Genomic DNA, 13,276 nt, shown 5'->3' with positions numbered 1-13,276 from the left:
TGTGACTCATACTCATACGGACCCTTTTAATTTTATTGCCGTGATACATTTTGTGCCTTGTAACACTAGCTGTTCTACCTGGACAGTAGCTTCTCACAGAGTGTTTTAAATGCATTAATTAATTATTAATTATATTTCTGATGTGAAGATAAGTCATGCGGTGTGATTCATTAGCCACTTCAAAGTAAGAACATTTCATTTCATGTATTGAACTACAGAGGAAATTATACGCTCACATCTTTTATTGGTAGAGGCCTTTTTCTCAATCTCAATTCTCAATGCTCAAACAGAAATGTCCCACATACAGTATGCATGGGCACAAATTATTGCTTTTGTATTGTGCCTATCTGTGTATGAAAAATCTTTAAATTGCATTATATATTTGTTGGCAGGAGTTTAAGTTGAATAGACAGAAGCACTTTTTTACTGGTCACTTAGCTACAATTATTACTAAATAGCTGTCAGTGGTGTGATTAAACCAGTTTAGCATGACTTAGCATCTACTCTGTTGTTGAGAATGTTAGAAAAAAAGACAGAAAAGAAGAGAAGTTAGAGGTTGATAAAGCGATCCAAGGCCACCAATGTGGGCGGCTGTGGCTCAGTTGGTAGAGTGGGTTGCCCCCCAACCCAAGGGTTGGTGGTTCGAATCCTGACTGTCGCAGCCTACATGTTGAAGTATCCTTGAGCAAGATACTGAACCCCAAATTGCTCCCGATCAGTGTGTGAATGAACTCCCAATGGTGGCAGGTGGCACCGTTTAGGGCAGTAGTTCTCAACCTTTTTGAGTTGCGGCCCCCAATTTAACATCCATGTTGTCCGTGACCCCCGCTCACTGAACACAATCTCACACGCACAGTTCAGATCACCCAAAAAAGAAACAAAATGACCAAAAACAAGGAAACATAATGACCAAAAAAGACACAAAATGACCAAAAAATGACACAAAATGACCAAAAAAAGACACAAAATGACCAAAAAAGACACAAAATGACCACAAAATGACCAGAAAAGACACAAATTGACCACAAAATGACCAAAAAAGACACAAAAAGACCAAAAAAGACACAAAATGACCAAAAAAGACACAAAATGACCAAAAAAAGACACAAATTGACCACAAAATGACCAAAAAAAGACACAAATTGACCACAAAATGATCAAAAAAGACACAAAATGACCAAAAAAGACACAAAATGACAAAAAAGAGCTGACTTCCAAAATGATTTGCCGACCCCCAGAAATCATCTCGCGACCCCAATTGGGGTCCCAACTCCAAGGTTGAGAATAGCTGGTTTAGGGTAGCCTCTGCCACCAGTATGAATGTGTGTGTGAAAGGGTGAATGAGTGCAGTCTGTAGTGTAAAGAGCTTTGAGTGGTCGAAAAGCGCTATATAAGTGCAGGTCATTTACCAATGAGGACGTTTCCTCTGACTTTAAATGGCAGATTTTAGGTTTCATGCCAAAACTAAAAATTGGAGAGTAGTGCCATGTTAGCCAATGCCAAAACACAGTGTCTATACAAGCATAGAATTAGAATAGAAGGGGTCTTTTTTTGATCATTTTGTGTCTTTTTTGATCATTTTGTGTCTTTTTTTAGTCATTTTGTGGGTTTTTTGGTTATTTGGTTTCTTTTATGGGTCATTTTCTGTCTTTTTTTGGTCCTTTTGTGTGTTTTTTGGTTATTTTGTGTCTATTTTTGGTCATTTTGTGTCTTTTTTTGGTCATTTTGTGTCTTTTTTGGTCAATTTGTGTCTTTTATTGGTCATTTTGTGTCTTTTCTGGTAATTTTGTGGGTTTTTTTGGTCATTTTGTGTCTTTTCTGGTCATTTTGTGGGTTTTTTTGGTCAATTTGTGTCTTTTTTTGGTCATTTTGTGTCTTTTCTGGTAATTTTGTGGGTTTTTTTGGTCATTTTGTGTCTTTTCTGGTCATTTTGTGGGTTTTTTTGGTCATTTTGTGTCTTTTTTTGATCATTTTGTGGTCAGCGCAGTCTGTAGTGTAAATCACTTTGAGTGGTCGCAAAGCGCTATATAAGTGCAGGTCCATTTACCAATGAGGACGTTTCCTCTGACTTTAAATGGCAGATTTTAGGTTTCATGCCAAAACTAAAAATTGTAGAGTAGTGCTATGTTAGCCAATGCCAAAACACAGTGTCTATACAAGCATAACATTAGAATAGAAGGGGTTTAGGTGCTATATTGGCCATGATTACAAAGCCAGGCCTGCTGTGTTGCTGCAGCCTCTAAGCCTCTGTTAAAGCCACGAAAAATCCAGAATGGAAATTTTGAGCATTGTGCTAAACTCGTACATTCATCACCACAGGACCTAATCAAAAAACGGTTACTACAGCACTTTCAAACACGGGGTCCTACAAGTAAAATAATGTAGAAAACTGAACAAAATAGAGGCAGTGTTGCCTGTGACCCAGGAGAAGGGGTGATCCTTGTTGTTGCTGGTGATTTTACTTCCCTGGTGACAGTCTGCTGCTGCTTCTGTTTTATTTTTAACAGTTAGATCATTTAAACCTGGAGGGAAGGTTGAAGGTTGTAACGCTTACATTTAAGCCCCTGGGTTTTCCTCAGAGGATTAACTGTATGTTACCAGTGGATGAGAAGAGAAAAAGATGAGAGAAGCGTTAGCTAATATACTAATGGGTTATCTAAGGTGGGTTTCTTAGAAACAGAAACAGTTGGGTCAAAGCAGGGACAAATTTAACATGTTAAACCAGGGGTGTCAAACTCAAATACACAGTGGGCCAAAATGTAAAACTTGAACAAAGTCGCGGGCCAACATTGATATTTATTGAAAAAAATGGACCTAAACAAGTTCAAACGAAATGGAACAAGCAAAGCTTGATATAACTTAATATTGCAAACATGCAAAATCGAATATCAAATAAAACAAACAAACACATCAATGGCATTCATTTCTTACATAAAATTTAAATAAAAGTCGTATGTCCCTTTATTTTATATGCGGCCTTCTTTAAATTTAAATTTAACAGTAATCTTTTTTCCACAGGCTAAAAATAAATGTAAGAATAAAATAACAATAATAAACCAAATGACTAATAATAATATCCTTCAATGAATGTGCAACCATTCAAGCCTTGGACTAGCAAGAAAAAGTGCATAAAGACAACTTTAATTGTTGCTCAGTTTGCTCCACACTGATCTACTGTGTTCAAGCCAGAACACCAGCAGAGCATTCTGGGATTTGTAGTATTATTTGCGCTGTATAATACCGGCGGGCCAGCTCTGGTTGTCATTTGGTATTTCCTCGCGGGCCAAATATAATTATATTGCGGACCAAATTTGGCCCACGGGCCAGAGTTTGACACCTCTGTGTTAAACAATGTTGTGTCATGTTCCTAAGATATAAAAAAAATTGAATTTTCCCAGTTTGTGATATTTCATGTGAGTATACCTTTTCTCTGTGGTGATTAGAGCTGCAACAATTATTCGATTAATCGAACAATAGTCGATTATTAAATTAATCGTCAACTATTTTGATAATCGAATAATTGGCTCTATCTGGTTTTAAAGACAAGAAGTCCAAATTCTCTGATTTCAGCTTCTTCAATGTGAATATTTCTGGTTTCTTTGTTCCTTTATGACAATAAACTGAATATCTCTTTGGTTTGTGGACAAAACAAGAGATTTGATGACGTCATCTTGTGGTTTGGGAAACACTGATTGATATTTTTCAACATTTTATTGACCAAACAACAACGTTTACATAATCAAAAGATTAATCGATAATGAAAACAATCATAATCGATTAAGTTGCAGCCCTAGTGGTGATTACATATTCATTAATATGTAAGATTTTTGCATTTTTTTATAAAAATATGCAATATGCAATATGCAATCCATAATTAACAGTCGTTAGTTGCAGCTATATTTACAAAGAAAATGGATTCAAACGATTTGTGTTGCCACTGTTTTTGTTGGTCCAACTTTTTAGCATTACAGCATAACAAGTGATTCTAGGTGTGTGAGCAACAACTTCTTTATAAGCTGTAATCTGCAATTTACTTGTGTATTTTCATTTTTTTTAAAAAGTGGTTCTATTAACTCTATGGGGTCTTGGGCTATTTTGTCCATTTTTGAATCCTTTTCGTGTCTTTGTAAGTCTTTTTGTGTCTTTTTTTAGTAATTTTGTGTCTTTTTTAGTCATTTTGTGCCCTTTTTTAGTCATTTTGTGTCTTTTTTAGTCCTTTAGTCCAACATAAAATGTGATTTTTAATCTTTTTTTACTTTCAAAACACTATCATGCTCAATAAAGAATTTTAAATGTTGCAATTTACTTGTGTATTTTCATTTTTTTTTTTAAAAAGTGGTTCTATTAACTCTATGGGGTCTTGGGCTATTTTGTCCATTTTTGAATCCTTTTCATGTGTTTTCGTGTCTTTGTAAGTCTTTTTGTGTCTTTTTTAGTCATTTTGTGCCCTTTTTTAGTCATTTTGTGCCCTTTTTTTGTGTCATTTTGACTTTTTTAGTCCTTTAGTCCAACATAAAATGTGATTTTTAATCTCTTTTTACTTTCAAAACACTATCATGCTCAATAAAGAATTTTAAATGTTGCAAATCTACCATATAAGAGGGTTCCATCCAGTTCTATCATTTGATACTAAATCTATTTGAGCTTGTCTCCAGTTTTACTTGGTATATCATCATCAAACTGAAACTGGCCTCATGGAGTTTGTGTGTGCAACAACTTCTTTGTAAACTGTAATTACCACAAAAAAAATCTCTGCAAACCTGTGCAAAAGTGTCTATGTGTTATTAGTAAAAGCATGTTTCTACACAACATCTTCACCAAGACAGTTTATGACCTGATGGGACACTGAACGCTCATCAAACAGCCTTAAACTGCAGCTGGTAGGAACTGCACTGACATTAAAATATTAATGTCCATCTGCCGAAAGAAGAGAAGAGAAGAGAAGAGAAGAGAAGAGAAGAGAAGAGAAGAGAAGAGAAGAGAAGTGAATAGAATAGAATAGAATAGAATAGAATAGAATAGAATAGAAGAGAAGAGAAGAGAAGAGAAGAGAAGAGAAGAGAAGAGAAGAGAAGAGAAGAGAAGTAGAAGTAGAAGTAGAAGTAGAAGTGAATAGAAGAGAAGAGAAGAGAAGAGAAGAGAAGAGAAGAGAAGAGAAGAGAAGAGAAGAGAAGAGAAGAGAAGTAGAATAGAAGTAGAATAGAAGAGAAGAGAAGAGAAGAGAAGAGAAGTAGAAGTGAATAGAATAGAATAGAATAGAAGAGAAGTAGAAGTGAATAGAATAGAATAGAATAGAATAGAATAGAATAGAATAGAAGTAGAAGTAGAAGAGAAGAGAAGAGAAGAGAAGAGAAGAGAAGAGAAGAGAAGAGAAGTAGAAGAGAAGAGAAGAGAAGAGAAGTAGAAGTGAATAGAAGAGAAGAGAAGAGAAGAGAAGTAGAAGTAGAAGTGAATAGAATAGAAGAGAAGAGAAGTAGAAGTAGTAGTAAATAGAAGAGAAGAGAAGTAGAAGTAGAAGTGAATAGAATAGAATAGAAGTAGAAGAGAAGAGAAGAGAAGAGAAGAGAAGAGAAGAGAAGAGAAGAGAAGAGAAGAGAAGAGAAGTAGAAGTAGAAGTGAATAGAATAGAATAGAATAGAATAGAATAGAATAGAATAGAATAGAAGTAGAAGTGAAGAGAAGAGAAGAGAAGAGAAGAGAAGAGAAGAGAAGAGAAGAGAAGAGAAGAGAAGTAGAAGTAGAAGTAGAAGTGAATAGAATAGAATAGAATAGAATAGAATAGAAGTAGAAGTGAAGAGAAGAGAAGAGAAGAGAAGAGAAGAGAAGAGAAGAGAAGAGAAGAGAAGTAGAAGTAGAAGAGAAGAGAAGAGAAGAGAAGAGAAGAGAAGAGAAGACAAGAGAAGAGGAATAGAATAGAAGTAGAAGAGAAGAGAAGAAGAAATAGAAATAGAAGAGAAGAGAAGAGAAGAGAAGAGAAGAAGAAATAGAAAGAGAAGAGAAGAGAAGAGAAGAGAAGAGAAGAGAAGAGAAGTAGAAGAGAAGAGAAGAGAAGAGAATAGAATAGAATAGAATAGAATAGAATAGAATAGAATAGAATAGAAGAGAAGAGAAGAGAAGAGAAGAGAAGAGAAGAGAAGAGAAGAGCTCCTCTTAATATTTCCACCTCTTTTCCTGCCGTCCTTCTATCTACTCTTTCCCTCTCAGCACTCAGACTGCTCTGTTGTCTCTTAGCAACGCCGGCAGGCAGATCGATGGAGGGGAAAAGAGAGCGATAGAGAGGTGATGGGAGGGGGGCCGAGAGGACAAAAGGAGAGGAAGAAGAGTAAAGAAGTGGGGAGAAGGGCAAATAGGTGTCAAGTGTACAAAGAGAAGGAGAAGAGAGGAGCAGAGAAGTGGAGTGGAGGTGTTCTACAGCAGCTGTTCTCAACCTTGGGGTCGGGACCCCAGTTGGGGTCACGAGATGATTTCTGGGGGTCGCCAAAGCATTTTGGAAGTCAGCTCTGTCTCCACTGTGTTAAAGTGTTCATGTGTTAATGTGTTTTTGGTCACTTACTGTCTTTTTTTGGTCATTTTGTGTTTGTTGTTTGGTCGTTTTGTGTCTTTTTTGGTCATTTTGTGTCTTTTATTGACATTTTGTGGTCAATTTGTGTCTTTTTTGGTAATTTTGTGTCTTTTTGGTAATTTTGTGTCTTTTTTTGTCATTTTGTGGTTTTTGGTCACTTACTGTCTTTTTTTGGTCATTTTGTGTTTGTTGTTTGGTTATTTTGTTTCTTTTTTGGGTCATTTTGTTTCTTTTTTGGGTCATTTTGTGTCTTTTCTGGTCATTTAGTGTTTTTTTGGTCATTTTGTGTCTTTTTTGATCATTTTGTGTCTTTTTTGGTCATTTTGTTTCTTTTTTGGGTCATTTTGTGTCTTTTTTGGTCATTTTGTTTCTTTTTGGGTCATTTTGTGTCTTTTTTTGGTCATTTTGTTTCTTTTTTTGGGTCATTTTGTGTCTTTTTTTGGTCATTTTGTGTCTTTTCTGGTCATTTAGTGGTTTTTTTGGTCATTTTGTGTCTTTTTTGATCATTTTGTGGTCAATTTGTGTCTTTTTTGGTCATTTTGTTTCCTTCTTTTGGTCATTTTGTTTCTTTTTTTGGGTGATCTGAACTGTCCATGTGAGATTATGTTCAGTGAGAGAAAGAGGGGGGAACAGTAGGAAAGAAACTAGAGTGGTGCTTAAATGTCAAACTGTAACCGAGGCGGTGCATTTAATGTCATATGGGAGGAAAATGCCACCATGATAAGGTAGGCTATGTTTTGAGGCATGTTTTCTGGTCACTGTTAGAATAATCTGTTATTCTGTCTCTGTGTGACGAACGTCACTATCTATGCATGCATAATAATTCACTATATGTGTGTGTGTGTGTGTGTGTGTGTGCTCTCTCTGTGCATGCAAAATGCTTTGATACAATGATGATGTGCTAATATTGTTTTTAAACTATGATTGAACTAAATACATTTACTGCATCTGCTTAAACTTTCTCTGCCCTATAGAGCAGTAGTTCTCAACCTTTTTGAGTCACGACCCCCAATTTAACATGCATGTTGTCCGTGACCCCCACTCACTGAACACAATCTCACACGCACAGTTCAGATCACCCAAAAAAGAAACAAAATGACCAAAAAAAGGAAACATAATGACCAAAAAAGACACAAAATGACCAAAAAAAGACACAAAATGACCAAAAAAAAGACAAAAATTGACCACAAAATGATAAAAAAAAGACACAAAATGACCTAAAAAGACACAAAATGACCAAAAAAAGGAAAGAAAATGACCAAATAAGACACGAATGGACCACAAAATGATGACAGACATAAATTGAGCAAAAAAGACACAAAATGACCCAAAAAAGAAACAATATTACCAAAAAAGACACAAAATGACCAAAAAAAGACACAAAATGACCGAAAAAAAGACACAAATTGACCACAAAATGATTAAAAAAAGACACAAAATGACCAAAAAAAGGAAAGAAAATGACCAAATAAGACACGAATGGACCACAAAATGATGAAAGACACAAATTGACCAAAAAAGACACAAAATGACCCAAAAAAGAAACAATATTACCAAAAAAGACACAAAATGATCCAAAAAAGAAACAAAATGACCAAAAAAGGACACAAATTGACCAAATGGGGTCCCGACCCCAAGGTTGAGAATAGCTGCTATAGAGAAAGGTTCTATAATCACAAAAAGATATATCTTATGTTTTATGCTTTATTGCAAAAATCTGTGTCTCCAGTAATATCTCTGCAGGTCCTATCAAGGCAGGAGTTTGTGTTATAAAAGGATATAAAATAAATAAAATTAAAATAAAATAAATAAAAGTGTTTAAGAGAAAGACCTCATGAACTGACCAGCCTAAATAATGAGAAATAGGTGAGGATTTTGTGTCGGAGTCAGAGAATTTTATTTTGAAGGTTTCCTCAGTGTATTTCTCAACCACACTGACCACATTTTTAGGGAAATACCTCAAAGTTTGGTTATAAAATATACAGTGGGATGAATTGCCCTGAGTAGTCCAACAATGAATAAGTGTTACTTAATTAGTCACTTTTTCCCTGACAATATAGCCTAATAAAAACCTTTAAAAAAAAGATTTTTTTGGCCCTGTAATTATTATTTCAATCATCTATATAAATTCTACAAAGAAATACAAATTCAGTGCTTTTACTTTAAAATAGCAGTTTTTTCATGTAGTGCATTACTTAGTGATTGTTTGTTATTATGTGTCCTCAGTTTTGTATGTAAATTGAATCATTCGTTCCAAGTAATATTCACTAAACCAGTTTATTGGCTTCATTAGTTGATATTTGCAAGTAAAATGTAATTGAATTCAGTGAATCTGCAATTTACTTGTGTATTTTCATTAAAAAAAATAAGTGGTTCTATTAACTCTATGGGGCTATTTTGTCCATTTCTGAATCCTTTTCATGTCTTTTCGTGTCTTTGTAAGTCTTTTTGTGTCTTTTTTGGTCATTTTGCGTCTTTTTTTAGTCATTTTGTGTCTTTTTTGGTCATTTGGTGTCTTTTTTAGTCATTTTGTGCCCTTTTTTAGTCATTTTGTGCCCTTTTTTAGTCATTTTGTGTCTTTTTTTGGTCATTTTGCGTCTTTTTTTAGTCATTTTGTGTCTTTTTTGGTCATTTGTTGTCTTTTTTAGTCATTTTGTGTCTTTTTTTAGTCATTTTGTGCCCTTTTTTAGTCATTTTGTGTCTTTTTTAGTCCTTTAGTCCAACATAAAATGCAATTTTGAATCTCTTTTTACTTTCAAAACACTATCATGCTCAATAAATAATTTTAAATGTTGCAAATCTAACATATACGTAAAATATCCATCCAGTTCTATCATTTGATACTAAATCTATTTGAGCTTGTCTCCAGTTTTACTTGGTATATCATCATCAAACTGAAACTGGCCTCATGGAGTTTACAGCCAGAACTTTAGAGGTAAATTTACAGTAGGGCTCCACGCTGCTTTGTTTTCTAGTCTGGATATCATGAAGAAGAAGTCTGAATGATTTGGTGCTTTTGGAGACTCCAGAGGGTTAAACAGCCTGAGTAAAGATTACAAACACTTTCTGTGTGGAGAAACTTGGCTTGCTTTATTTAAGTAAATCAATGTCACTCTAATTTATTATTTTTTTCAGTGCAGAGGAGATGAAGGAGCTGATGGCCTCCGACACCAGCTGGAGGAGAGGAATGATGCCTATTCATCACTCCACCAGCAGCAGCTTTGTTGCTTTGCCCCCAGCAGCGTGTTAGAGACCATTTGGCTGCAAGAAAATGATGTTTCTTAAAGACTCACCTTGCTGTGCCAGGTGCGTTTATGGATAAAATCCCAAATCAGCGGTCCTTCTCCTCGCATTTAGCACTTCTCGTCATTCATGGCATGCAGTCACGTTGTCTGAGCAGAAATGTGTGGTTCTCCTCTCTCTCTCTCTCTCTCTCTCTCTCTCTCTCTCTCTCTGGATGCAGAGCCGAACGGAGAGGCTAAAAGCTGCTAACCCGCTACTGAATAGTAATGAGAGATGAGGAGGTGTCCGACACTAGAAGGAGAACCGCGGACTGTTCTCCTGGACGGCCCTCAGCGACGAGCAGGAGGAGCAGGAGGAGCAGGAGGAGCGTCGGCTAGTGTCTTCCTGGGAGGGACGGGCCTCGTAAACCCCGGTGGCCACTGCTGTCATGCTAACCAGCAGAAATCTACTACTTCCTGTTGGAGCTTTTCACAATTAAAGCATTGTGTGCGTTACAAAACCGATAAAAACCATGTCACTTAACCCAGTTATTCTCAACCTTGGGGTCGCGAGATGATTTCTGGGGGTCGCCAAATAATTTGTTTGAGTCTTTTTGGTCACTTAATGTCTTTTTTTGTTCATTTTGTGTCTTTTTTGGTCATTTGGTTTCCTTTTTTTGGTCATTTTGTGTCTTTTTTTAGTCATTTTGTGTCTTTTTTGGTCATTTGGTGTCTTTTTTGGTCATTTTGTGTCTTTTGTGATAATTTTGTGGTCAATTTGTGTCTTTTTTTGGTAATTTGGTTTCCTTTTTTGGTCATTTTGTGTCTTTTTAGGTAATTTTGTGTCTTTTTTTATCATTTTGTTTCCTTTCTTTGGTCATTTTGTGTCTTTTTTGGTAATTTTGTGTCTTTTTGGTCATTTTGTGTCTTTTGTGATAATTTTGTGGTCAATTTGTGTCTTTTTTTGGTAATTTGGTTTCCTATTTTTGGTCATTTTGTGTCCTTTTTTGGTCATTTTGTGTCTTTTTTGGTAATTTTGTGTCTTTTTAGGTCATTTTGTGTCTTTTTTTGGTCATTTTGTGTCTTTTCTGGTCATTTTGTGTCTTTTTTGATCATTTTATGGTCAATTTGTGTCTTTTATGGTAATTTGGTTTCCTTTTTTGGTCATTTTGTGTCTTTTTTGGTCATTTTGTGTCTTTTTAGGTCATTTTGTGTCTTTTTTGGTAATTTTGTCTTTTTTTTGTTCATTTTGTGTCTTTTTTTATCATTTTGTGTCTTTTTTTATCATTTTGTGGTCAATTTGTGTCTTTTTTGGTAATTTGGTTTCCTTTTTTGGTCATTTTGTGTCTTTTTAGGTCATTTTGTGTCTTTTTTTGGTAATTTTGTGTCTTTTGGGTAATTTTGTGTCTTTTCTGGTAATTTTGTGTCTTTTTTTGGTCATTTAGTGTCTTTTTTGGGTCATTTTGTGTCTTTTCTGGTCATTTTGTGTCATTTTTGATCATTTTGTGGTCAATTTGTGTCTTTTTTGGTAATTTGGTTTCCTTTTTTGTCATTTTGTGTCTTTTTAGGTCATTTTGTGTCTTTTTTGGTCATTTTGTGTCTTTTTTTTTGGTCATTTTGTCTTTTTTTTGGTCATTTTGTGTCTTTTCTGGTCATTTTGTGTCTTTTTTTGGTCATTTTGTGTCTTTTCTGGTCATTTTGTGTCTTTTTTTAGTCATTTTGTGTCTTTTTTTGGTCATTTTGTGTCTTTTCTGGTCATTTTGTGTCTTTTTTTTAGTCATTTTGTGTCTTTTTAGGTCATTTTGTGTCTTTTTCTTTTGGTCATTTTGTCTTTTTTTGGTCATTTTGTGTCTTTTTTTGGTCATTTTGTGTCTTTTCTGGTCATTTTGTGTCTTTTTTTTAGTCATTTTGTGTCTTTTTTTGGTCATTTTGTGTCTTTTGGTCATTGTGTGTCTTTTTTGGTAATTTTGTGTCTTTTTCTGGTAATTTTGTGTCTTTTTTGGTAATTTTGTGTCTTGTTTGGTCATTTTGTGTCTTTTTTTGGTCATTTTGTGTCTTTTTTGATCATTTTGTGGTCAATTTGTGTCTTTTTTTGGTCATTTTGTGGTCATTTTGTGTCTTTTTTGGTCATTTTGTTTCCTTTTTTCGGTCATTTTGTTTCTTTTTTGGGTGATCTGAACTGTGCGTGTGAAATTCTGTTCAGTGAGTGGGGGTCGCGGACAATATGCATGTTAAATTGGGGGTCGCGACTCAAAAAGGATGAGAACTACTGACTTAACCCATAAGAACCCTACGGAAGAGGATTAGGGCCACACAAGAAAAAAATATTCAAGTTCTGACTTTATATTCAGAATTCTGACTTTATTCTCAGAATTCTGACTTTAATTCTGAGAATAAAGTATATATTTTTGTTGTTGACATATTGTATAGTCTATGCATGTAGCTAATACAATTTGTTTTTATCATGACCTTGCAGCTTTTACTTTGAAAACAAAGTCACAGGTAGTCTCCTAATAATAAAGTGAACTTCCCAACTTAAAAAAAATTAATATGATTCATTGAAAAAGATTTTCAGAAGAGCAAATCATCACAATTACTAAGTTCTGACCCCAAGGCTACACAAACAGGCTGAAAACCCACCTTTAAATATCAGAATATTGATTATTAATCCTACCCCAGAGTATAATTCACAATGGTGAGTGGACATCTTACAGTTAGTAATGAACCTCAAAGAAGCATGATAAACAGTATCAATCATTCTAAGACATTGATCAGCAGCATTCATGTAGAAAAGGTCTCCGTAATCCAACACTGATAAAATGTTGCAGTGACAAGACGTTTTCTTACATTAAAAGAAAAACACAACAAATTATTTCGAAAATAAAAACCCAATTTTAGCCTCAGCTTCTTCACAAGATTTTCTATATGTGGCTTGAAGGTGAGTGAGTCATCAGTTATTTATACATATTCACCTCTATTTCACTGCGCTCAAGAGTGGACACTGGGGGAACCATTTGAGGCAATTTTTACTATTAGAAAATAACATAAGCGTTGCTTTATCTGCATTAAGAACCAGTTTCAAGGGAATTAATGAGTTTTGTACAGCTACAAAAGCTTTCTGCAAAGATTCAACAGCCTGAACAAGAGTTGATCCATTTTACTAAATAACTGTGTCGTCATTATAGAAATGCACATTTGCATCGGACACATTTAGACCCAAGTCATTGATATAAATGATAAATAAGAGGGGCCCCAAAACAGAACCCTGTGGCACCCCCTTGTGGACAGTAACAAATTCAGAACACAGACCATCATATTTAATGCATTGGGACCTATTACTGAGATCATCTGAGAACCAAGCAACTGTGTGCTCTGAAAATCCTGAGTGACACAGTTTAAGTTTTAAAATATCATGATCGACGGTGTCAAACGCTTTTGACAAATCAATAAAAAGAGGTCGTTTTTTGTCAAGTCCTACAGTCATGTCATTTGC

At 35.0% G+C, this 13,276-nt stretch overlaps 1 long non-coding RNA gene across 1 annotated transcript in view; it reads right to left on the bottom strand.

Moving 5' to 3' along the window:
* Positions 1-10,151, bottom strand: part of LOC131972780 (uncharacterized) — a 74,113-nt gene extending 63,962 nt beyond the window's left edge. Inside the window, exon 1 of the long non-coding RNA XR_009394498.1 lies at positions 9,856-10,151. This is a non-coding gene — a long non-coding RNA (uncharacterized LOC131972780). The remainder of the gene's footprint in view (positions 1-9,855) is intronic.
* Between the last annotated feature and the right edge of the window lie 3,125 nt (positions 10,152-13,276).

Source organism: Centropristis striata, chromosome 6 (genome assembly GCF_030273125.1).
Source record: "Centropristis striata isolate RG_2023a ecotype Rhode Island chromosome 6, C.striata_1.0, whole genome shotgun sequence".
Classification (NCBI taxonomy): domain Eukaryota; kingdom Metazoa; phylum Chordata; class Actinopteri; order Perciformes; family Serranidae; genus Centropristis; species Centropristis striata.
The sequence above is the reverse complement of the archived record's forward strand: the minus strand, read 5'-3'. Positions and strand labels throughout refer to the sequence as shown.